The sequence below is a fragment of the Sminthopsis crassicaudata genome, chromosome X, assembly GCF_048593235.1.
Source record: "Sminthopsis crassicaudata isolate SCR6 chromosome X, ASM4859323v1, whole genome shotgun sequence".
NCBI classification, from domain to species: Eukaryota; Metazoa; Chordata; class Mammalia; order Dasyuromorphia; family Dasyuridae; genus Sminthopsis; species Sminthopsis crassicaudata.
Window position 1 is genome coordinate 86,207,164 of NC_133623.1, and position 24,547 is coordinate 86,231,710.

A 24,547-nucleotide genomic window follows, 5' to 3' on the forward strand; every position below is an offset into this window, starting at 1 on the left:
CCTTTGAATGTTGCTTTTGAGTCTTCAATGTGAGACTCACATTTTCTCCTCAGCTCTTGTCTTTTCATCAGGAATGCTTCAGCGGCCTCTATTGCATTCAATGTCCAATTTTTCTCTTGCTGTGCTTCCCCAGAGAGGAAGCCCGTAGTGAGTGGAGTGTTCCCAGAACGAGTGTCTTCTGCCACAAAGATGTTGTCCGCTGAGTGATGTCCGTCTAGATGTATTTCCATAGAGAGCAATCCCGAAGTAAGCGGTGTAAGACAGAAACTGGAAAGCCTCTGGGCAAAGGAACCGACCTTTATCAAGGGAAACAAGGTGAGGTCTCAGACCGTGCTGGACGGACCATAGAGCCCACCTTTGTTTCTCTCAAAGGTTGGTTTCTTTGTCCAGAAGTCCTTCCCAGTCTCTCTCTTACACCAGAATGTTGCCAGAGAGAGTGTCTTCTACCTCCATTGTCTTTGCCTCTGAGTTCTGAGAGTAGAGTAGGTGCGTATCTCCGAGAGGATTGTAATTGAACGATTCTAATAGTATTTATCTTCACCCATCAGCATTTCATCTACAGAGTATTCTGACATTAAATCCACAGTGTCTTTTCCTCAGAATCTTCAGAGATTAGATGTGCTTCCCCTGAGAGGGTAGTAATTATAATGTTTTCAGAAAGACTGTCTCCATCCACAAGTGTTTTTTGTGTTCTCAGTATTAGATGTGATAACATTGAAAGTAAATCTGTAATAACCAGACTGTTCCAGAAAGCCTAAGCCCTACCACAAGTCTTTTCCTCTCTGGACTATACAGTTGTGTTGATTTTTTTCATTCCTAAAACACAAAAGACCACTCGTCACATGGCATGACTCTCAGGAAGCAGAAGGAGAGGGAGGGAAACATGGCATACTGTGGTGTAAGAAACAGGAAACCGCATGGCATATTTTTACATGAGGGGAAGAATCTAAAGTTATTAATGAAAAAGTGGGGAGGAAGAACAAAAAAGGCTTTTCCTGCAGCCTCATTCCTTCCAGCTCTGCAGCTTCAGCATCTGGGCTTGGCTTGAGACCTCCAGCACTACAAGGGGAGCCTTTGGCTGGCTCTGCCACTCAGCCTCACGTCTGGCACCTGCTTGTGTGCCTCCTGTCCATCCATGCTCAGGTGCCATGTGTCTTTCCTCAGTCCACATGTTGCTTGTCCTCTCCTTTGTGGGGCGGTGGCTGGCTCCTCCTGCTGCTCCCGTCCTTCTCTTGCTCCTCAGTCCCCGGGTCCGTGTGTCCTTGAGTCATCTCCCGGCCCCCTCCCTTCCCAGACGCACGACTCCCTTCCTGTCTCCCTTTCTCCCTTGAAGCCGAGTCCGGGGGTAAATTCACTTTACTCTAAAATTGCTCCACTAAAGGTTTGCCCAACAGTCCACTTACAGAAAGAGGGAACTGTGTAGAGTTGGTATAAAAAATCGATGCCTCAGTGCAAAGCAGTTTGGCAGAATTTTGATAGAAGACCAATACCTCATAGCACATAGTAAATTAAACTGTAACAGAATACATGGTTTAGCTATGACAAATGAAAGGATAAACTGGGCCTATGAAATGATGAATCACTGTAATCACTAATAAGTACCTTAGCTGAAACCTCCACCTCATTAATGTATTCATTCACTCAGCCATGGATTGACTCCTCCAATGTGGCCGGCACATACAAAGCCAGACGGGCTAAGTGACGAGCCACAAGCCCACGGACAGCATGGTCGTAGGCTCTGGAGATGCAAACACTGTTACAGACACAGTCCCTAACAAGACAAGCTTGGGTTCTGCTAAGACAGAAAATGTGTAAATGTACATGAGAAGAAACACAAATGCAAAATGCAAGGCAGTCTGGGAGCAAGGCTTACAGCAGCTTTTCAATCAAGAAAGGCTTCATGACATGGTTGGGGCTTGAACGGTGTCTTAATTGCTAAGGATAGAGGGCCAGGTTCAAAGTCAGGAAGGCTCAAATCTTGCTTTAGACCCACGTCAGCGGCATGACCACGGTCACCCCGTCTGACCTCTTAGCGCCTCAGACTACTCTAAGAGCAGGGACGCCTTCACCTGGGGAGTCACTCTTACTGAAGGGGCAGACAGAGCAAAGAATGCTTGCCTTGGACGCTCTGCCTTGTCCTTGCCCAAGGCCACATGCTCACCAAGGGCCTGAGGCTGCCTGTGAACAGAGGTCTTCCTGACTCCCCGCCCAGTGCTCTAACCCCTGAACCCCCCTCTGGAAGCCCCAGAAAACTGCTGGGAAGCCATGGTTGAGGAGGATGCCATGCAGCCAGGGAAGGAGAAAGAAAGAGCTCATTGCCAGGGCTCTGAAGTTCTGCAGGGTCTCAGTCCTTTCTGAATTCACCACCTGCCCTGAGGAAAAACGCCAGTTGTTCTGTCTGAGACAGGACCGTCCCTAGTCTTAGTGTGTGGTGGCTGCAAGGGAATGTGAGCAGGCCCTGCAATTCCACAGAGAATGCAAACTACCTTTAATGGAAAGAGGAAGAACAGTTCCAAGGAACCCCGAGTCACACTTGCTCTTGATCCCCAGTCATTCTGGCTTTTAACCTTTTGTGTCCCCCTCCCAGCAAATAGCTTACCTGGCCCGACGCATATGTGGGGATCTGTCCGTCTCCCCTTTAACAGTCTGGGGTGGTCTCGAGTGCAGGTTTTCTTCTACAACACAATTTGCCCCAGGAATCCTGAGAAACTGAGCTATACATTCCATGCTGGTGAGGGCTGCTTCTTTCTGGGGAGTCCAGCGCCTTCCCATGGGGGTGGACTACAATTTGTGCCATTCCTTGGCTGCTCTGTGTCCTTCCAAGATGGTTTCCTCTCAAATATAGACAGAAGAGACCCAGAAAACCCTCTCAGCATTGAGATTAATGAGCCCAATCTGGCACTAACACGGGGGAGAGTCTTAAAGACTTGGTAAGGGTCACACAAATTGTAGGTATGGGAGGCAGGATTTGAACTCAGTTGTTTCTGATTCTCACCAGTGGACACAGAGCAGCAGGTTGGCTTATGAAGCTGTAAGGTATCTTTTCAGGGTCCCAAACACCTATGAGGCTTTAAACTCACCTTCCCTGACTCCAACAAGTCAAATCTCTCTGTCTCTCTGTCTCTCTCTCTGTCTCTGTCTCTCTCTCTGTCTGTCTCTCTCTGTCTCTCTCTCTGTGTCTCTCTCTCTGTGTCTCTCTCTGTCTCTCTCTCTCTCTGTCTCTCTCTCTGTCTCTGTCTCTCTCTCTCTCTCTCTCTCTCTCTCTCTCTCTCTCTCTGTCTCTCTCTTTCTGTATCTTTCTCTTTCCCTTACACACACACAAACACACACACACACACACACACACACACACACACTCCTGTCTGACCTTTAATGTTCATTGCAACCAGATTTTACCTCCATTCACAGGTATAAAATTCAATCACTTGACAAATGTTGAGCATCTGTGGTGCTTCATCTTTGATGTTGGGTTTTTATGTCATGGGGTAGTTGGGGAAGGTCCCTCTGAAATGTCTCATGTTCCACATGGAGATTCTTGAATCAGCTGATTAATGGCCACACCTGGGAAGCCTAGAGGCCCAGATACAGCAGGGAAGTTGCCAGTCCTCAGGCTTCCAAGCAACAAGCCAGGGGCCAAGCCCCTTACTCTCGATTTAAGAAACTTGGGACAGTGCCCAGTATACCCCAAGAGCAGGGCTCAACTTTCAGTGTTACAACACGGTCTGGAAACCTGCACCAAAATTATCCCCTGAGTGTAGGAAGCTACTGTACTGTCAGGGATGATCAAAACACAACATCAGAGGATCATAATGATGCCAGAACATCTACGTGTGAAGCCTCAAATTGGTGTGTGTATGGATTGGTCTCAGTCCTCCTGAAAGGGCTCCAAAAGCATTTTTAAAATATGTAACAGGAGTAGAAGGAAAATGGGCAGGAGAAATGAGAGATATTCACAAGAAAAGTTAACATTTTGTTAAAAGAAGCACCAAAAATCGGACAGACATGTACCAAACGTCAATGGAGAAAACAACCTTAAAAAGTAGGATTTGCCAGACGGCAAAGGAGGAACAAAATCCATTGAAGAAAACAACTCTTGAGGAAGAGTGTGGGAAGTAGGTCAGAACATTCAGAAACAAAAGAAAGTTGAACCTCTGAGCTAATGCAGACAAGTGACAAACGCACAAAACTTTCAGCAGAATAAGAGTTTCCTAGGACAACCAGAGAAGTCCAGAAGAAAGACTCCCCTTTGGAGGAGTATCCCCTTAAAACATCCCCTGGAAGAAGCAGGGAGCCCTGGGTTCCAGGTGGCCTCAGGCCCAATCAAGGGGACTTTTACTTCCTGAGACAGCACTTGGGGATTGGAGGCCAGGGAGAATGATAAGGAAGTCCTGGAATATCTGCTGATAAGGAATGCCAGGCCCAGCTGTGCTGTTAGGAAAGAAGGAAAAAGCCCACACCCTGGGAGGGCAGAAGCAGAGGCACAGGGTAGCTGCTGGCCGTCTTACAGGAGGGTGGAGTTCTTGGGTTTTGAGTTCCAAGTCAGAGAAGAAAACTGAAAGAAGATCCAGAGGCCGAAGCACCATCTCCCTCTCAGATCTAGGGGATGACACTATTAATTTCTTATTTAAAAAAAGAGCAACATGGCAGCCAGGGGACACAGTGGTTAGAGCACCAGCCCTAAAGTCAGGAGGACCTGAGTTCAAATGTGGCCTCAGACACTTAACATTGCCTAGCTCTGTGACCCTGGGTGAGTCACTTAACCCCAATTGCCTCAGGGGGGAAAATCAGGCAAAGGGGAAAGAATTCAACTACAGAAAGAGGAAACACTGGGATTTATCAATAGAGGGGGGGATACTGAAGGGGAAAAGCTTTTCTTATCCCAAAGAGTTATGGTAAATGGCCACTGTCCAGAAAGAATTTGTAGAAGAACTCAGAGAAGACTTTAAAAATTAAATGAGAGAGGTTGAGGAAAAACTAAAAAAATAACAAGAATCCAACCAAATCCAGAGGCTTATGGAAAGAAAGTAAACCAAATTGAAGAGGAGATCCAGAGTTTTCAAGAAGAAAGTGACTCTTTCACAGTTAGAATTTGGCAAAGGTAAGTCAGTAAAGTTATGAGAGACCAAGAAATAATAAAACAAAATATTGTCATGATGTAGGAAATGACGAAGTGATAGATTTTTAAAAATTGTAAAAAGATCTGCACTCATGAGGGATGATGTTATCTAGTTTCAGAGAAACAGAACAAACAAGCATAGTACAATCTTACATAGACGCATACAAATGTACATGTATATATGAGCATGATTATACATGTCTGGGTACATGGATTTGTATACTTATACAACTGTGTCTATGTATCTAAGTACATGTATGCGTGTATTTATGTACAAATATATCAGCAGCAGCCATCTTGGGGGATGCAAAAAGTGCACAGCAGAGAACAAAAGTGAACCTAAGAAGAAGCAAACAATAGATGGTCAGTTCTGAATAAATGTGGACTATTAATTACATATGATTTTTTTAACTAGAAATCTATTATTTCATATCTTAAATGCTCTCACATTGTTTTGTGCCTATGACAATGCTTTTCCATCTTTTCTCTTTCTTTTTCTATGTTTAATTTGTTTAAATAAATGAATAAATATGTAAAAAAAGAAAAAAATGGAGTAGTGTTTTAGGGGAATGATTTAGGTATAGAAGACAGAGTATTAAATGTCCATAATACTCTACTGTTTGAGAAATACAGAAATCCCATCTTTTTGGAAAATAAGTTGCTATGTACAAAAACCTCTGGAGAAAACTGACAAACAGTATAGCAGAAACCAGGTACAGTTCAATCCCTTACATCATGTGCCACTTGTTTGTCCAAAGGAATAGAAATTTGGTCCCATCGACCTCACAGCATGTCTTTGAGTCTGGCAGCTAGATATTTTGGTCTCCTGGCCACTTATTTGTTTTAGATTTTCAAAACAAACTGCGATATTGAACTCTTCTGTTCCCTCTAGTTCATTGATGATTTCTTGACACAGAGCTTAGAAAAACGAGACTTTGATAAAGCCCATTGGGATTCAGCAGGAGCTACTTGACAAATCCTTGAACCCAAGTCACTCTGGCTTTCACTGAGTGTCCAATAGTAGATGCTAGCTTAAGCCTCACTTGATCATTGTGTGGGTTTTGATGGCTCAAACAGAGTGTAAATCACAGCTCTTTCTTCTGGCCAAAACACTGAGGTTCTTCCCTCCCCACATTATTATTTTTATTATTATTATCATTGAGTAGGCAAAGTAGAGCATCTTTTGCCTCAATTCTTACCTAGCCTTAAATCACTAAATTGCTGTTGCCTCGTCCCAAGTGAGACATGGGAAAGGCCCTAGCTTAAACAGCCTAAGGTCTCCCCCTGCCTACGGGGCCATGGCCAGTCTGCCTGACCTAGGTCTTGCCTCTGCAGCTGACTCTGGAGTGAGGCTGGGGATCTTGCCCAGCTCTGCCTCCCCTAAATGCAATTCACTTGCAAGTCATGAGCTTCTAGATGCCATTGGTCCTCTTCCAGAAAGAAGCATGAAAACACAATGTAAACAACAAGGTAAGACCAAAATGGGTACGTGATTTAGACATAAAGGCAGATCCCGTAAGCAAATGAGGAGAGCATCCATTCTGGGATGTAATTTTGGAATCATGCAAAAAGTAACAAAAATATTCAAAGCCTTTAAAATAAATAATCCATTACATAACGAGAAGGCACCAATTAAACAGTCCCCATATACTGCAAAAAAACTTATAACAGCACTTTTGGTGACATCTGTGACCTGGAACAAAGTAGATGTTTTCAAGTGGGCATGGCCAGAGGAGGCACGGAAATGAATGTTGTGGGACATTACTATATTGTTATAAGGAATGGAGTGTGTTGACTACAGAGAAGCAGAGAAACATCTCTGTGAAATGATGCAAAGTGACCTAGGCAAAGCCAAGAAAACAAAAATTAAAAAAAATAAATACACACACACATGTGTACATACCTGTAATCAAAATAAATTTAAATGGAAAGAATGACAAAGCAAAACTGGAAAGTACCTGTAAGGAAATGCAAAAGACTGAAAAGGATACATGAGAAGACACCATCACCTGTCCTCTTTCTGGAGGTGAGAGATCCACAGGTGTTGCACACGTGCATACCTTTTCCCAAATGTGTGAAACAGCTGAGCTCACTTTTCTTCTCCTCCCTAAAACAAAAAATGGGATTTGTTACCTGGCATGGCCCTCATGGGGAGAGGGCCGAATCCATGGGATACCCTGGTGATGAGGGAAACACTAAACATCAATAACTATTTTTGTGAAAGAGCTCAGTATCTGCAGGACATAATGAATGGAGGGAAGGAGGAAAGGAAGGGTTTAGGATTAGTGCTTATCAGGGACAGATCTCAAACTTTACTAAAAATCAGAGACTTTGAATCCAAATGTTGGTCTTGTCTGCTTTTCCTTGATGCAATTGTCGGTTGCTTGGCAAAGCTATTGGAAGGGTTTGCCATTTCCTTCTGCAGTTCATTTGCCAAAGGAGCAAGTGAGGTAAACAGGGTCAAGTGACTTGCTGAGGGTACCACAGTTAGCAAGTAGCTAAGACCAGATTTCACCTCAGGAAGATGACTCCCTCTGACCTCATGCCCTGTAGAATTCCTAGGCACCCAGGAAATAATAGGAATTTCTTGAAGACGGCCACACTGCTCTTTGGGTAAGATCATGTGTGCGACCTACATCAGTAAATAAAATAAAATAACAGTGTATAAGAAATGCAAAGCGAACAGGTGGTGGGACCGAGGAGGACACACTATTGCATTTTTAATAACGGGATAAGGAAAAAGCAGTTTGCCAGAAATGTGATACCTCCTGAACACCTCACGCCAACTGCCACATTAAATTACAAACGGGTATATGAATCCTATGTAAAAGGGGAATCTACCGCAAATTAGAGGAGCAAAGAGGAAGTTCCTGTTCACTTCTATGGATCGGGAAAGAGATTACGAGAGAACAAGGAACAGAGAAAATCACAGACAGTGACAGGTTCATTCTGCTTCTATAAAGTTGCCCAAAGTCCTAATGCCGAGAAAAGAGGAAGCAAAACACTTACCTGAGGAAAAGGACGTTTGTAGCAAAAATCTCTGGGGGGGGCTGCATATGCAAGATGGAGAAGAAACGCATTCCCACTTGCAGGATCAAGAATCCTTCTCCCCGAGGTCAAAAGGGAAGGAGAGAATATGTTCAGAGGAAGAAACCCAGGCTCTCACAGGCTTCTGACAAGATGCTCCCAAAGCCCTCACCCAGGACAAGGCCGCATTGAAGCAATTCCCTTCTTTCAGCCGATAAATCGTTTAAATGGAAAGGCTGAGGGACCTCTTTGTTCCACGGCAAGCGCCACGGAAACCTCCCTCTCATCACAAGCCAGTCGGACCCAGCACAAAACAATGAATGCGGCCTGGAAGTAAAAGGCCCCCTACAAAAGAGAAAATACGGGGCGGGGGAGGGGAAGAGCGCTCCCACTTTCTCCTCCCTTTCCCCGGGGCTCTGGGAGGAGACCGGCCCCACCGCGGTGACGTCATAGGACCGCCCCTTCCCGCCCCCTCCTTCTGGGAAGTCTCCTGGGTCTGGAGATGAGGCTGTGCTGGGACCGCATCCCAAGAACGGGAAATTCTTCCCGAAATGTCAAGCGTCTTTATGCCAAACTGAGAGAGAAGCCCTTTTAAGAGAAAAGATGCTAAAGGCGAATATTCTATAAAGGGAGAGATCCTGAGGAATAACATCACCCCTCCCTCTTTTTCTGAGGACTCCATATTTTAGCTTGGATTTTAGCTCGTTAAGCTCTGCCTGCGGCCCCAAACCTTTCCGTGCCCTTTGATCCCCGAGGTCAGACAGGACAAAAGGATGGAGCGGAAAGCCCCGATCCCCCGGGTTGTCCGAGTTCCGAGCCTCCGGCCAGGCCTGGACCTGCAGGGACTGGGAACAAGAGGTGGAAGCGCCCATCGGAGACCGGAGAGAGGGAGGGTCCCCAGAGGGGGCTCGCGGCCGGCCTCCGCCGCCCCCCCCCCCGGACCCGCAGCCTCCCAGACTGAGCCCGGAGCCGGCCCGAGGCACCCGGCAGGTGCAGGCACACGCGCGCCCGCTCCCGCCCCCCCCCCCCCACCTCCCCTCAGGGACACAGACGCGGCCACGCCCAGGATCTCAGCCACATTCACGCCCCCCCCCCCCCCCCCAGACAAAGGTGCGGATGCTCCCGGGCCTTGTAGCCGCCCTCCCCCACACCTACCGGGCAGGAAGGAAAGCCGGGCGCGGAGGAGGGGGCTTCAGGGAAGGGCTGGGATGGGAGAGGACAAAGGGAGGGGCTGCGGCGGGAGCAGGGAGGGGGCCCCCCTCACTCACTGCGGCTTAGGCGCTCAGGACCCTCGGCTCGGTCCGTCCGGAGGACGAGGGTAAGACGGGGGACGGAGGGGTCGCTGTGAGGCGGAGAGGCAGGGCCTGAGTGAGGGGCGCACAGACCCCCCGCCGCCCCGGCCCCGGCACATCCTCACCTCCAGACAAAGGAGACTGGCATTGAACGGAGGGTGGGAAGGGGCGGCCCTGTGACGTCACCTGCGGGGGGCTAGGCTCCTCCCAGATCGGGGGGAGGGGGAGAGAGCGGGGTTCAGGAGAGGGGAGGGGGCGCTGGGACATTAGCCCGGAGCACTTGCGAGCCCCCCCCTTGTCATTCCTCTGGGCCCTCCTCACCCAGCCCCGCTAGGGCAGGGCCGCAGTGCCTCTCCCCCCCGAGGGCCCGGCGCTGACCAGGGTCCTGGGTCCCCGGGCCGGGCTGCGGGGCTGGGAGCGGGGCGGCCGCTGAGCGCGGCTTGGGGAGGGGGGGGCGGCTCTTTTACCGAAACTGGTTGGGGGAGAACAGGAGGCGGAGGTCAAGGAGGGGGCCCGGGCTCCCCTGAAAGGAAGAGCACAAAAGCTCGGCAGCAGCTGCGAAGCCCAGGCCTTGGACGGGACTTGGATTCCTGAGAGCCCCCAGAGCAGAAGCAGAACGGGGGGGGGGGGAGTGGGAGGAGGGGACACAGGGCAGGGGGTCTGGGGGAAGGGCGGCATCGGCTCTTTTGTCCAGGCCTGAGGAGTCGGGAGATTAGAACCGGTGGGAAGGGACAGAGGGCCACCCAGGTGCGCATGCGCATCTGTCCTCCTCTTTGTGCATCCTGGGCACTGAATTCTGTGTAACACAAACCTCCCAGAGCCTGGACAGGAGGAAGCCTCTTTGCGGCTCAGACTTCTCTGCCAGGTGACTTCATCCATTTCCTTCCCAAACCACCAGTCAGCTCTAGAATACTCAGTCAATAAAAATAAATAAAAATCTCCAACAAAATATCAAAATGCAAATGATGGCGGCACTGACATGTCTTCCAAGTTAATTAAGTAATCAAGGACCACTCAGGACCAGAACTGCCTCTGGTGAGGTAGCGGGGACCCTGAGCAGCTGCACTATCTGCAGTCTCAGAGACCAGGGCTTCTTCCTGGGAACAGCCAGCAGCCCAGAGCAGTAAAGCAGGGACCACATGTCTTCCTCAATCAATCCCCTGCAACCATGGGCATGCAAAACTAGCTCGGAGAAGAGCAGTGTCAGAATGGCTGATGTGTTGGAGACTGCATTTCCCAAAGTGCTCCCATGTTGGAAACACAGACCAGCTTTAATATAAATATAAAATCAAACGAATAAGCTGGGGAAATGAGCAATTAAAAATTGGGTAAAAAGTCCAGTGGGACCAAGGAAGAGCAAGACACAAACCAGTAGCAATCAGGATCTCAGATAAAACAAAACCAAAAACAGATCTACTTCAAAGAGATAGCAAGCAAACTACATTTTTGCTTAAAACTATCATAAAAAAACAATGTAGTGGCCATACTAAACTAATATGCACCAAGTAGCAGAGTAGTCTTTTTATTATACCTTTTTATTGACGGAACATATGCCTGGGTAATTTTTTACAACACTATCCCTTGCACTGGCTTCTGTTCCGACTTTTCCCTTCCCTCCCTCCACCCCCTCCCCTACATGGCAGGCAGCCTTATACATGTTAAATATGTTGTAATATATGCCAGATACATTATATCTATGCAGAACTCTACAGTTCCCTTGTTGCAGGTAAAAATAACCTGGGAAGTAATGCAAGTAGTCATTTGTGGTGAAAAAGAAATCTGGAAAATGGAGGAGGTTAACTGATCTAAGAAGAGTAAATGAACAGATGGAAACTATGGGAACTCTTCAGCCTGGACTTCCATCTCCAGACAATTGCCGTTAACTCTTGTCCAGAGAAGTGATTTCCCTTCCTGCAGAGCCCTGTCAAGCCTGATGTAGAGCAGACACTTCTCCTCTCTCTGGAGTGCTGTCCTCTTTTATCCTCCCAGAGAATGGGCGTGGTATAATGCAAGGGCTTCTGGGAAGAACCACTTCAACCAATGAGCTTGCTCCTCTTAGAATTCCTAAGGTGTAAACTCCCTTTAAAGGCCCAAACCAAAGGTCTGAGCCAGAGAACTGTCAAGTCAACCTGAGTTCTCACCTAGTAATCCTAACAGTAGTCCACCTTCATTTCCCAGTGTTCCTTCTGTGGGTGTGGCTGATTCTGTCCATCATTGATCAATTGAAACTGAACTAGATCTTGTCCTTGTCAAAGATATCCACTTCCATCCTCATACAGTATTGTTGTTGAAGGGTATAATGGTCTCCTGGTTCTGCTCATTTCACTCAGCATCAGTCCATGTAAGTCTCTCCCAGCCTCTCTGAAATCATCCTGCTGGTCATTTCTTACAGAACAATAATATTCCATTACATTCATATACCACAGTTTATTCAGCCATTCTCCAATTGATGGGCATCCATTCAGTTTCCAAAAGGGCTGCCACAAACATTTTTGCACATGTGGGTCCCTTTCTCTCCTTTAAGCTCTCTTTGGGATATAAGCCCAGTGGAAATACTGCTGGATCAAAGGGTATGTCCAGTTTTATAGTCCATTAAGCAGAATTTCAAATTGATTTCCAGCATAGTTAGATCAGTTCACTAATCGACCAACAATGCATCAGTGTCCCAGTTTTCCCAAATCCCCTCCAACACTGGTCATTATCTTTTCCTGTCATCTTAGCCAGTCTGAAAGGCATGTAGTAGTATCTCAGGGCTGTCTTCATTTGCATTTCTCTGATCAATAGTGAATTGGAGCATGTAAGAAAGGGAAATGGTTAGAAAACAGTAGGCAAAGAGGAGATTAACTATCCCTATTCATAGATGGTCCTATGATTTACTTAAAGCACCCCAGAGTATCAAAACAAAGAAGGAAACCCCAAAACTGGGGGTGGGATTGACAACCTTAATAGGGTTGCAGTACAGAAAATAAACCCATGTAAATCATCAGACTTTCTGTGTTCTACCAACAAGACCAAGCAGGAAGAGATAGAAAGAGAAGTTCCATTAAAAAAAAAAAAAAAAAAACTGCAAACAATAAAAAATGTTTGGAAGGTTCCCGGACAAGTCCAACCCAGTGACTGCCTTAAAACAATGAGAAAACACTCTTTATGCATATGAAGAGAGATCTAAATCACAGGAAAATGCTTAATTGTTTGTCAGTGGTCTTAGTCAAGAAAAATGACAATTCTAGCTACTGTAATTTACTTGTCCAGGTTCACAACAATTAAACTATTAAAGATTTATTTTATAGAACTAGAAAAAAATAATAAAATCAAATTCATTAAGATCCATTTTTCCAATAAGTCAAAGTTTAACAACAGGAAGAATTCAAAGCAATGAATCCATGCTATTGATAGACTTATGATAAAAGCTGCAGATCCCTCACAATTAGTGAACATGAAAATGATGAGAACTAGATAAAGGGTAACAAATTGTAATTAGGGTTAATTGAGGTCTAGTGGCAGGGTCGGGGTACAGGGAGTCAAATAGAGCTCCCCTGCAACCCCTTTGAATTCGGCACAAGCATACACAGTTAAATGAAGTCTAGTAGTGAAACCAGAGTCCTCTGTCAAGGAATTTACAGACCTGAAAACATAGATTAATAAGAGATTTATTTTGAGGTTTGGAAGTCAGGTTAAAGGTAGAAAGACGCCAGGGCCAGGGCTGGCACCGGGTGGACAGGAACCCTTGGCATAGCTGGCATATGCTATGTTTGGGGCTCCTGCAAAGAGGGGACTCCAGTTTCCCTCTTTTATAATGGAGGACTTTTGGTGAAGGGGCCTATGGGTGGAGTCTCAGGTTGGCTCCTGGATGGTTTCAGCCAGGGTTAGAATTTGAATAGAATTCAATGGGTTTTTAGGTAAGGAGCTCTTTATGCTGGGGGTGGGGGGTGGGGGAACCTGAGCAGATCATTAGAGTGGGGGCTGGGACAGCCCAAATTAGCTCAGATCCGGTGCTGGCTGGGAAAGCCTGGATATCTCCCATTGGGATTCATGGAGGCTGGGAATTAGAAAGGAATCTTAACCCACATCAAAAACAACTCTCTTCTCTCCATCTTTAAATGAGAGAGCCCCAGGATCAGGTATAATCCCATCTATCTGTTCCAAAACAAGGTAAATGGAAACACTCATTCATTATCTACTGATTGAAAGCAGAAAAAAAAATAACAAAAAACAACAACAACAACAACAACATCTAAACAGTATTACATGAAGAAAAGAACTGATGTGAAGGAGACGATAGAATTCCTGGACTGTCCCCTTTCTCCCCAGTTGTAACATGCCCTCCTGGCAGTTACAATTACCAGTCTGTCCTAGGCCCAACAGAGTACCTTTGACCACTGACGTTTGCAACTCTACCTTGCTCGCCTCCGCTGAGGCCTTCAAAGGTCTCTGGCCATGATTTCTTGAATAGTAGTTTAATAACCGATAGCATGCTCAAGAGCAGCCACGTGTAATCTTAAAATCCTTTATTATAACTACTCACATAATGCCTTGACTTAATGTCCTGACTTGTTAACTCCCTAGTGAACACCTGGTCTGAAGACCCACGTGTTCACTACCAAACTCCTTACCTCTCTTGGCTCTCCATCAGCTTGGCTTGGCTACCCCAGGCTAGGGAGCCAGGATAAAGAGAGCAACTTGCTGCAAGCAGTGGGCTTATAAAGACCTGTGATGTCACACACACAGCCAACCAGTGAGAGAGCCTCACCCATTATGAAGCTATCTCAATATGGACAGGATCCCACCCACAGGGCAGTCCTATAGCCACAGAGATTACTTCTGGGCCACTCAATCTCCTGTTGTGCTGTGGCCACCCATTTAAAGGATCCTTACAATTCCCTTCTCTTGTTTTGCAGGATCCGCACATCTCATCAAACTAAACTTTTAGCACAAGCTATAGTTCACTTGATGTATGAGATGACAGAGTGTCATGCCCAGGGAGGTACAAAGCAGCAGATCAGTAAACAGAAGTATGACAATGAGAACTAGGCTCAACAGTGGCCAAGTGTTCAACCAATTTATTCAACTCAAGTTATACTCAAGGAGATAATAAGCCAAAGAGGTTGGATGCCAATGAGGTAGGATGTCAACAGTGAGGTGGGAAATCAACAAGGTAAAACATCACAATTCTAGTTAACAATTAAATATCAGTGAGGTAGGTTGTCACAATTCTAGTTACATTTATCACAATTCTAGAGCAATTCTAGTTTCTTACAATTCTCTATTGCACTTGTCACAATCCTAGAGCAATTCTAGCTTATCACAATTCTCTATTGCACTTTTCACAATCCTAGAGCAATTCTAGTTTCACAGGTGCACATAAGCAAAGTCATGTCCAGTAACATTGTCTCAATAACAACGGCAGGTGGGTGTGTTGGTTTTTCACCCACTAATTTAAAAGCATAGTCCTTCAATAGAAAGCATAGGGCAAAGCCTCTTCCCAGGCCACCATATGACAAGTGGCCACGGGAGAAGCAAGCAGGCCCATTGTCCATTTACAGTCTTTACATTGCATATCACCCGAAACAGTCCATTTTAGCTGCAACACTGGAATTGTGTCTGGTGTCTCTGGTGTCACGGTCAGTTGGGACATTGCTGCCATCAGCGTCTGGAGGGCTGCTGATATCTGGCTGGTCCCTCTGGGCTGTTGGCTGTTCCTTCTCTTGGATCCCCAGTTCACAAATGTCTCTGGTGGGGATCAACTCTACTGCTGGATCTGCACCTAGGAAGGAATGTCCCCGGGGCCCAACTTGGGCCTTTCTAAATGCCATCCAGGCCTTTCCACATCACAGTGGAAACAAAGTTGTCAAAAAGATTAACAAAAGTCAGACAAGTTAGTCAGTCTGTCACTTAGCTGCACTTTCTGTGTATGCTCAAAGTGCATTGCTAAGGTAAAATGTAAAGAATTTAAAAATGTAAAACCCAAATAGATTAAAAATGTGAAAGCAACATAACTTAAAAATATAAAATCAAAATAGTAATGTAAAATCAAAATACTTTAAAGATGTAAAATCAAAAGTGTTTAAAAATGTAAAATCAAAATTTAAAATTTGTAAGCAATCACATATATGTATTGCCACATCTTGTGCATATCCCAAAATTCCCTTCTCTTGTTTAGAAGAGAAGATCTTGGGGATATAGTCTGTGCAGTAATGACTTTACTAATAGGATTATAAGAAATTCCAATAGAATGGGCAAAGTCAAATTCAATGCAAAAAACACCTAAAGGCCAAATATTTGTAAGCCAATCCATAAACTGTCTTAAATGCATGTGAAATTTCTACAATGGAAAAATGGTTGATCACATGTCTAGCTGCTTCTCCAGATTGGAATGAAGCCATAATGTCTATTGGTCTTGAAACATTAAAATTTCAAACCATAAGGGTTTTGTCCTATAGGGAGTATAGGAGAGTAAAAGAAAGATAAGCTGTGTAGCCTTCTGACATGCTCTAGCTTCCTCTTTAGTTATCACAATTTGCAAATATAAGACTCTAACAGCCTGTTTATAAATGATTTGAAGGTCCACTCTGAAAATGGACATGTAGGGTATATTTATCTGAGTGCTTTCTCACTCGCTTTCGAAGTTCTTAAAAAAGCTGATACCTTTTCAGTGGCCTGCCACTCATACAGTTAATGAAAAAAGAATACTCGGCTATATCCCTGAATTCTTTTGCCTAAAAATCAAAGTTTGAGTTTCTGATACCGAATTGTACTTCAGGAGTGTGAATCAATAAATCTGATATTACTTTTCCTCCTGGGTCAAAGATCACACACTGTCTATTTATTCTAGTGATTAAAACAGCAATTTTCCAAACCATTCTAAACATAAACACTGTTTTATAATTACTCGTAGGGGGTTGGAAAAGCAAGCCCACCTGTGGAAGTAGAAAATCCACGAAGTAAGAAAAGAGGAGTTCCAAGTTTTACAAGTATAAAACTCCACTCTCTCTAACTGCAAGATCTTATGCTTGTAAGGTTTTTTAGAAATTAACTGAACTGTATTTTCAAATTTTTCTGAATATTATAGTCAATACACAATTCCTTTTTGCCTTGGGCCATAAAGCCCACTCCAGTCTTTTGAAAAGAAGACACAGGAGTTTTGAATGGATTAATGGGCAGTGCTGATGATATTATCGCCCTTCCTTTTCCTCCTCCCCCTTCTCCCTTGGCCCAGGAAGGTGAGGCTGAGGGAAGAGGAATTGGAAAATTCCCCAAAGGCTGATTTAAAATCCAACCTGAGCTTTGCACATAAGAACTAAACTTCTTCTCAATGGAAGAGTAATTGATAAATTCCTTAAAACAATAATGCAGGAGGTAAACCAACAAAACACTAAGAAGAATTTCTCCAACTGAAGTCCATGTGGTTCCTTTATTTCCCTCCTTAGCTTCAGCCACTGGTTTGTGTAGTAACCTAGATTTTTCTTCCTTCTCTATCTCAATATGTAGTTTAACCTGCAATTCTAGCAACTCTTTTTAAATTGTTTGTAGTTCGGGGCGGAGCCAAGATGGCGGAGAAGAAACACACGACTCAGTGAACGTCCTCACTCCCTCACAACCAATTAGATAAATTAAGTCTCAAAATTAGCTCAGGACTGATAGATACCACAAGGACTGGAAGCACGACTTACCAGCTGAAGAGAATCTGGAGTTTCAACAGGAAAGGTCAGTTCTCAGGGGAGGAATAAGAAAGACCAGCACAGACGGTGGGGTAGGGGCACACTGCGCCCATTGCGCTGGGAAGGGCTCTGGGATCAGAGAAGCCACTGAGGTAAAGGAATCTGGCACAGGCTGTTAGCTCTTCTCTGCTAATTATTTAGCAGTTCAGAAGAGAAAGCCAAAATATTTTAAAACTCAGATTAGATTTTCCCGGGACCCTGGGGGTGACTCAGTAGACTCAGCACCAGGGGGTGTGGCCTCAGCTACCACCTGAGAATAGTTAAGAGATTGACAAGTGGGTGGATACGGCCCAAGGCAACACACACTGCCTAACTTAGCTGGAGGGAGTGGAACTCAGCTCCAGGAAGTCCCAGAGAAGCGGAACCTTTGAACTAGGGACCGCGGTTTCTGGCAGACACTTCCAGTTTGAGCGCAGGGGCTTCTCACGTCACCTGCTGCAGATATCCACTCCCAAACCGGACACATAGGCTGGGCTTCGTGCTGTCTTCACTATTCTACGCCCTCGAAGCACAGCAGTGCTAATCACCTCTGAGGCACTTCCAGGGAGGGGGTGGGGAACTCTCTCCCAGAGCTCTCTCTTAGCTCAGGCTCAGGAGCCGCTGCATCCATCCGGTCTGGGAGGAAGCTGGTAAAGAAGTAAATAATTTCCTACCCCAGAGACAGACCCCAAAAGATTTTTTTAAGTATGAGCAAAAAAGCTAGAAAAACCATAGATTCCTTCTATACAGAGAAAGAGCGGGTATCCAACCCCGAGGAAGTTGACAGCAGAGAATCAACAGACAACAACCTAAAGGGGAACGATTCCTGCCCCCCATCACATAACTCTCTCCTAGAAGAAGCTCTTAAAAAATTGAGGGAGATCGAAGAAAAATGGGGAAAAGAAAGGGAAGTTATGATAGAGAATAACAACGTCCTGAAATTGGAGTTGGAAAAAATAAAGAATTCACAGGACATGCAGGGAAACAAAATTAGTGAATTAGAAAAGGTTAAAAAAACACAGGAAAGTAGGATTTCTGAATTGGAAAAGATAAAAAAGTCTCAAGAAAATAGAATTTCTGAATTGGAAAAAGAAAATAATTCTCAAAAAAAAAAATTAGGGAAATGGAAAAAAACTCAATAGAGCAAAATAATTCATTTAAAAATGAAATTGGGCATTTACAAAAAGAACTAAAAACTGTGAAAGAAGAAAATAACTCCTTAAAAGTCAGGATGGAACAAATAGAAATGAATGATTCACAGAGAACCCAAGAATCAGTCAAACAAAACAAAAAAAATGAGAAGCTGGAGAACAACGTCAAATACTTACTGGGAAAATCTATAGACCTGGAAAATAGATCTAGGAGAGATAATCTGCGGATTATTGGACTTCCAGAAAACTATGACCAAAAAAAGAGCCTAGATTCTATTTTACAGGAAATTATCAAAGAGAACTGTCCAGAGATAATAGAAACAAAAGGGAAAGTAGATGTGGAAAGAATTCATCGAACTCCTTCTGAAATAGACCCTAAAAAAAGAACACCACGGAATATTGTGGCTAAGCTGCAGAATTACCACACAAAGGAGAAAATCCTGCAAGCAGCTAGAAAAAAACAATTTAAATACCAAGGTGCCACAATAAGGGTCACCCAAGATCTGGCTGCCTCCACATTAAAAGATAGAAGGGCCTGGAACCTGATATTCCGAAAGGCAAAAGATCAAGGACTGCAACCAAGAATGAACTACCCAGCTAAGTTTAGCATCTTTTTCCATGGAAGAAGATGGTCATTCAATGAAACAGAGGAATTCTATATGTTTCTAAGAAAAAAACCAGACTTAAACAAAAAATTTGATCTACATCCACAATACTGAAGAGAAACAGAAAAAGGTACACAGAACCCTTGAGAACTGTAACTCTGTTGTGGGTATATAAAAAATACTCAAGGATAATTTGATTTTACTGATATAAAAGAAAAAAAGGGGGGTGTGGTAAAGGGAAGGAGGTCGGTTCAGAAAAAGGGGAAGGAGTGATAAAAAGAGGGAAACTACATCCCAGGAAGAGACATAGAAAATACACCATATATGAGGGAACTTAGTGAGGGGGAGAATCATTGTGTGAATCTTACTCTCATCAGAAGAGGCTCAAAGAGTAAATAATTAACATATTTGTTTTTCAGAGAATTTTCTCTCACCTCATTAAAAGGGGGGAGAGGAAAAGGGGAAAGGAAAAGGAGAATAAGTGAAGGGACTTGGAGGGAGGGGGGAGGGATCCTAAAAAAAAAAAAAAAAAAAAAAAAGAGGGAGGGTTGCGCGTCACAAGGGGGGTCTGTAAATTAAATATCGGGGAGGGGGATCAGGGGGGTCAAGGGAAAAAAGTATAATCTGGGGATAATACGATGGCAGGAAACACAGAATTAGTAATTTTAACTGTAAATGTAAATGGGATGAACGATCCCATCAAACGGAGACTGGATAGCAGATTGGATCAAAAAGCAGAACCCTACAATATGTTGTCTACAGGAAACACACTTAAAGCAGGGAGATACATACAGAGTAAAGGTAAAAGGTTGGAACAGAGCCTATTATGCTTCAGGTAAAGCCAAAAAAGCAGGGGTAGCTATCCTTATCTCAGATCAAGCAAAAGCAGAAGTAGATCTCGTTAAAAAAGATAAGGAAGGAAACTATATCCTGCTGAAAGGTAGCATAAATAATGAAGCCATATCAATACTAAACATATATGCACCAAGTGGTATAGCATCTAACTTTCTAAAGGAAAAGTTAAGAGAACTGCAAGAAGAAATAGACAGTAAAACTATAATAGTGGGAGATCTCAACCTTGCACTCTCAGATTTAGACAAATCAAACCACAAAACAAACAAGAAAGAAATTAAAAAAGTAAATAGAACATTAGAAAAACTAGGTATGATAGACCTTTGGAGAAAACTGAATGGCAATAGGAAGGAATATACTTTCTTCTCAGCAGTTCATGGATCCTATGCAAAAATTGACCATATATTAGGACATAAAGATCTCAAAATTAAATGTAGGAAGGCAGAAATAATAAATGCCTTCTTCTCAGATCACAATGCAATAAAAGCTACATTCAGTAAAAAGTTAGGGGTAAATAGACCAAAAAGTAATTGGAAACTGAATAATCTCATCTTAAAGAATGACTGGGTGAAAGAGCAAATTATAGAAACAATTAACAATTTCACCCAAGATAATGACAATGATGAGACATCATATCAAAATCTTTGGGATGCAGCTAAAGCAGTAATAAGGGGAAATTTTATATCTTTAGAGGCTTATTTGAAGAAAATTGAGAAAGAGAAGATTAACGAATTGGGCTTACAACTTAAAAGGCTAGAAAAAGACCAAATTATAAACCCCCAACCAAAAATTAAACTCGAAATACAAAAATTAAAAGGAGAAATCAATAAAATTGAAAGTAAAAAAACTATTGAATTAATAAATAAAACCAAGAGTTGGTTTTATGAAAAAGCCAATAAAATAGATAAACCTTTGGTAAATTTGATCAAAAAAAAGAAAGAGGAAAATCAAATTGATAGTCTTACAAATGAAAAGGGGGATCTTTCCACCAATGAAGAGGAAATTAGAGAAATAATAAGGAGTTACTTTGCCCAACTTTATGCCAATAAATTTGATAACTTAAGTGAAATGGATGACTTTCTCCAAAAATATAGGCTCCCTAGATTAACAGAGGAGGAGATAAATTGCTTAAATAGTCCCATTTCAGAAAAAGAAATAGAACAAGCTATTAATCAACTCCCCAGGAAAAAATCCCCAGGGCCAGATGGATTCACATGTGAATTCTACCAAACATTTAAAGAACAATTAGCCCCAATGTTATATAAATTATTTGAAAAAATAGGGGATGAAGGAGTCCTACCAAACTCCTTTTATGACACAGACATGGTACTGATACCTAAACCTGGTAGATCGAAAACTGAGAAAGAAAATTATAGACCAATCTCCTTAATGAATATTGATGCTAAAATCTTAAATAAGATATTAGCAAAAAGACTTCAGAAAATCATCTCCAAGATAATACACTATGATCAAGTAGGATTTATTCCAGGAATGCAGGGCTGGTTTAATATTAGGAAAACTATTAATATAATTGACCATATTAATAATCAAATTAATAAGAACCATATGATCATCTCAATAGATGCAGAAAAAGCATTTGACAAAATCCAACATCCATTTCTACTAAAAACTCTTGAGAGTATAGGAATAAATGGATTATTCCTTAGAATAATCAGGAGTATATATTTAAGACCGTCAGTAAGCATAATATGCAATAGAAATAAACTGCAACCTTTCCCAGTAAGATCAGGAGTGAAACAAGGTTGCCCACTATCACCATTACTATTCAATATAGTACTAGAAACGCTAGCCTCGGCAATAAGAGCCGAGAAAGAGATTCAAGGAATTAGAGTAGGAAATGAGGAAATTAAACTATCACTTTTTGCAGATGACATGATGGTATACTTAGAGAACCCCAAAGACTCTGCTAAAAAGCTACTAGAAATAATTCAAAATTTCAGCAAAGTGGCAGGATACAAAATAAATCCACATAAATCCTCGGCATTTTTATATATCACTAACAAAATGCAACAGCAAGAGATACAAAGAGCAATTCCATTCCAAACAAATGTTGAGAGTATAAAATATTTGGGAATCCATCTACCAAAGAAAAGTCAGGAATTATATGAGAAAAATTACAAAACACTTGCCACAAAAATAAAATCAGATTTAAATAATTGGAAAGACATTCAGTGCTCTTGGATAGGCCGAGAGAATATAATAAAGATGACAATACTCCCCAAACTAATCTATTTATTTAGTGCTATACCAATCAGACTCCCAAGAAACTATTTTAATGACCTAGAAAAAATAACAACAAAATTCATATGGAAGAATAAAAGGTCAAGAATTGCAAGGGAACTAATGAAAAAAAACTCAGAAGAAGGTGGTCTAAGTGTACCTGATCTAAAGCTATATTATATAGCAGCAGTCACCAAAACCATTTGGTATTGGCTACGAAATAGACCGGTAGATCAGTGGAACAGATTAGATACAAAGGACAAAAAAGGGTACATCTATAGCAATCTAATCTTTGACAAACCCAAAGATACCAACATTAGGGATAAAAATTCATTATTCGGAAAAAACTGTTGGGAAAACTGGAAATTAGTATGGCAGAAATTAGATATGGATCCACACTTAACACCATATACCAAGATAAGATCAAAATGGGTCCATGATTTAGGCATAAAGAGGGAGATAATAAATAGATTAGAGGAACAGAGGATAATCTACCTCTCAGACTTGTGGAGGAGGAAGGAATTTATGACCAGAGGAGAACTAGAGATCATTATTGATCACAAAATAGAAGATTTTGATTACATCAAAGTAAAAAGTTTCTGTACAAATAATACTAACGCAAACAAGATTAGAAGGGAAGTAACAAATTGGGAAAATATTTTTAAAAACAAAGGTTCTGACAAAGGTCTCATTTCCAAAATATATAGAGAACTGACCATAATTTATAAGAAACCGAACCATTCTCCAAATGGTCAAAGGATATGAACAGACAATTCTCAGAGGAAGAAATTGAAACTATATCCACTCACATGAAAGAGTGTTCCAAATCACTACTGATCAGAGAAATGCAAATTAAGACCACTCTGAGATACCACTACACACCTGTCAGATTGGCTAAGATGACAGGAACAAATAATGACAAATGTTGGAGGGGATGTGGGGAAATTGGGACACTAATACATTGCTGGTGGAGTTGTGAAGGAATCCAGCCATTCTGGAGAGCAATTTGGAATTATGCCCAAAAAGTTATCAAACTGTGCATACCCTTTGACCCAGCAGCGCTACTACTGGGATTATATCCCAAAGAAATACTAAAGAGCGGAAAGAGACATATATGTGCCAAAATGTTTGTGGCAGCTCTTTTTGTTGTAGCTAGAAACTGGAAGGTGAATGGATGTCCATCAGTTGGAGAATGGTTGGGTAAATTGTGGTATATGAAGGTTATGGAATATTATTGCTCGGTAAGAAATGACCAGCAGGAGGAATATAGAGAGGCCTGGAGAGACTTAAATCAACTGATGCTGAGTGAAATGAGCAGAACCAGAAGATCACTGTACACTTCAACAACAATACTGTATGAGGATGTATTCTGATGGAAGTGGAAATCTTCAACATAAAGAAGATCCAACTCACTTCCAGTTGATCAATGATGGACAGGGGTAGCTGCACCCAGAGAAGAAACACTGGGAGGGGAATGAAAATTGTTAGCACTAATATCTGTCTGCCCAGGTTGCATGTACCTTCGGATTCTAATGTTTATTGTGCAACAAGAAAATGATATTCGCACACATGTATTGTACCTAGACTATATTGTAACACATGTAAAATGTATGGTATTGCCTGTCGTCGGGGGGAGGGAATAGAGGGAGGGGGGGTAATTTGGAAAAATGAATACAAGGGATAATATTATAAAATATATATATATATAATAAAAAAATTGTTTGTAGTTCTATTTTTAACTCAACTTCTAGTTGTCGCATTTTATACTCGATACTGTCATACAAACACATTAGCTCTAGGTTGCTCCCTGTCTGAGCTATATTTAATGGGTGTGGGGATAGCCTTCTGGGAGCTTGATTACAAGCTTCCTGCTGTTCTTCAGTGGTGATCTCTGTTAAAAGATCTTCCATCTGGCTCTTTAACCTCTTTATATAAGCATTATGTTCAGCTGTGTCCTTGAGCCTGATCCCAGAGTTACCTGGGTCCATGTTACTTCTCTGCCTTCCCTCCTAAGTGGTGTTTCTACTGGATCTTTCAGAATCTTAATTCTGAATATTAAATATTTTCAATTCCTGATAATTCCTGATGCCCACGTTGGGCACCATTTGTAACGTGCTCTCTTGGCAGTTACTATTACTAGTCTGCCCTAGGCCCAACAGAGTACCTTTGACCCCTGACCTTTGCAGTGTGAACTCTACCCGACTCACCTCCTCTGAGGACTTCAAAGGACTCTGGCCATGGTCTCTTGAATGTATAGTTTAATAACCGGTACCATGCTCAAGAACAGCCACATGTAAACTTAAAAGCCTTTATTATACCTACTCACATAATGCCCTGACTTGATGCCTTGACTTGTTGGTTTGCTAGTGAACACCTGGTCTGAAGACCCACGTGTTCACTACCAAACTCCTTACCTCTCGGCTATCCATCCACTTGGCTTGGCTACCCCAGGTTAGGGAGCCAGTTTAAAGAGCGCCAGGTTGAAGAGAGTGACTGCTGTCTGCAGTGGGCTTATAAAGGGCTTGTGAGGTCACACACACAGCTAATTAGTGAGAGCCGTCACCCA

The 24,547-nt window shown here is 42.9% G+C and overlaps 2 long non-coding RNA genes across 4 annotated transcripts in view; both read right to left on the reverse strand.

Annotated features, from left to right (window-relative positions):
* Positions 1-24,547, reverse strand: part of LOC141548956 (uncharacterized) — a 1,120,676-nt gene continuing 1,096,129 nt past the window's right edge. For all 3 annotated transcript variants that reach the window (XR_012484170.1, XR_012484171.1, XR_012484172.1), the window contains one exon: positions 1-816. This is a non-coding gene — a long non-coding RNA (uncharacterized LOC141548956). The remainder of the gene's footprint in view (positions 817-24,547) is intronic.
* On the reverse strand, positions 1,403-9,134 carry LOC141548963 (uncharacterized). Its single transcript, XR_012484199.1, has 2 exons — positions 8,126-9,134; positions 1,403-7,748 (listed from the first exon to the last, which is right to left on the reverse strand). It is a non-coding gene; the product is annotated as an uncharacterized LOC141548963 (long non-coding RNA).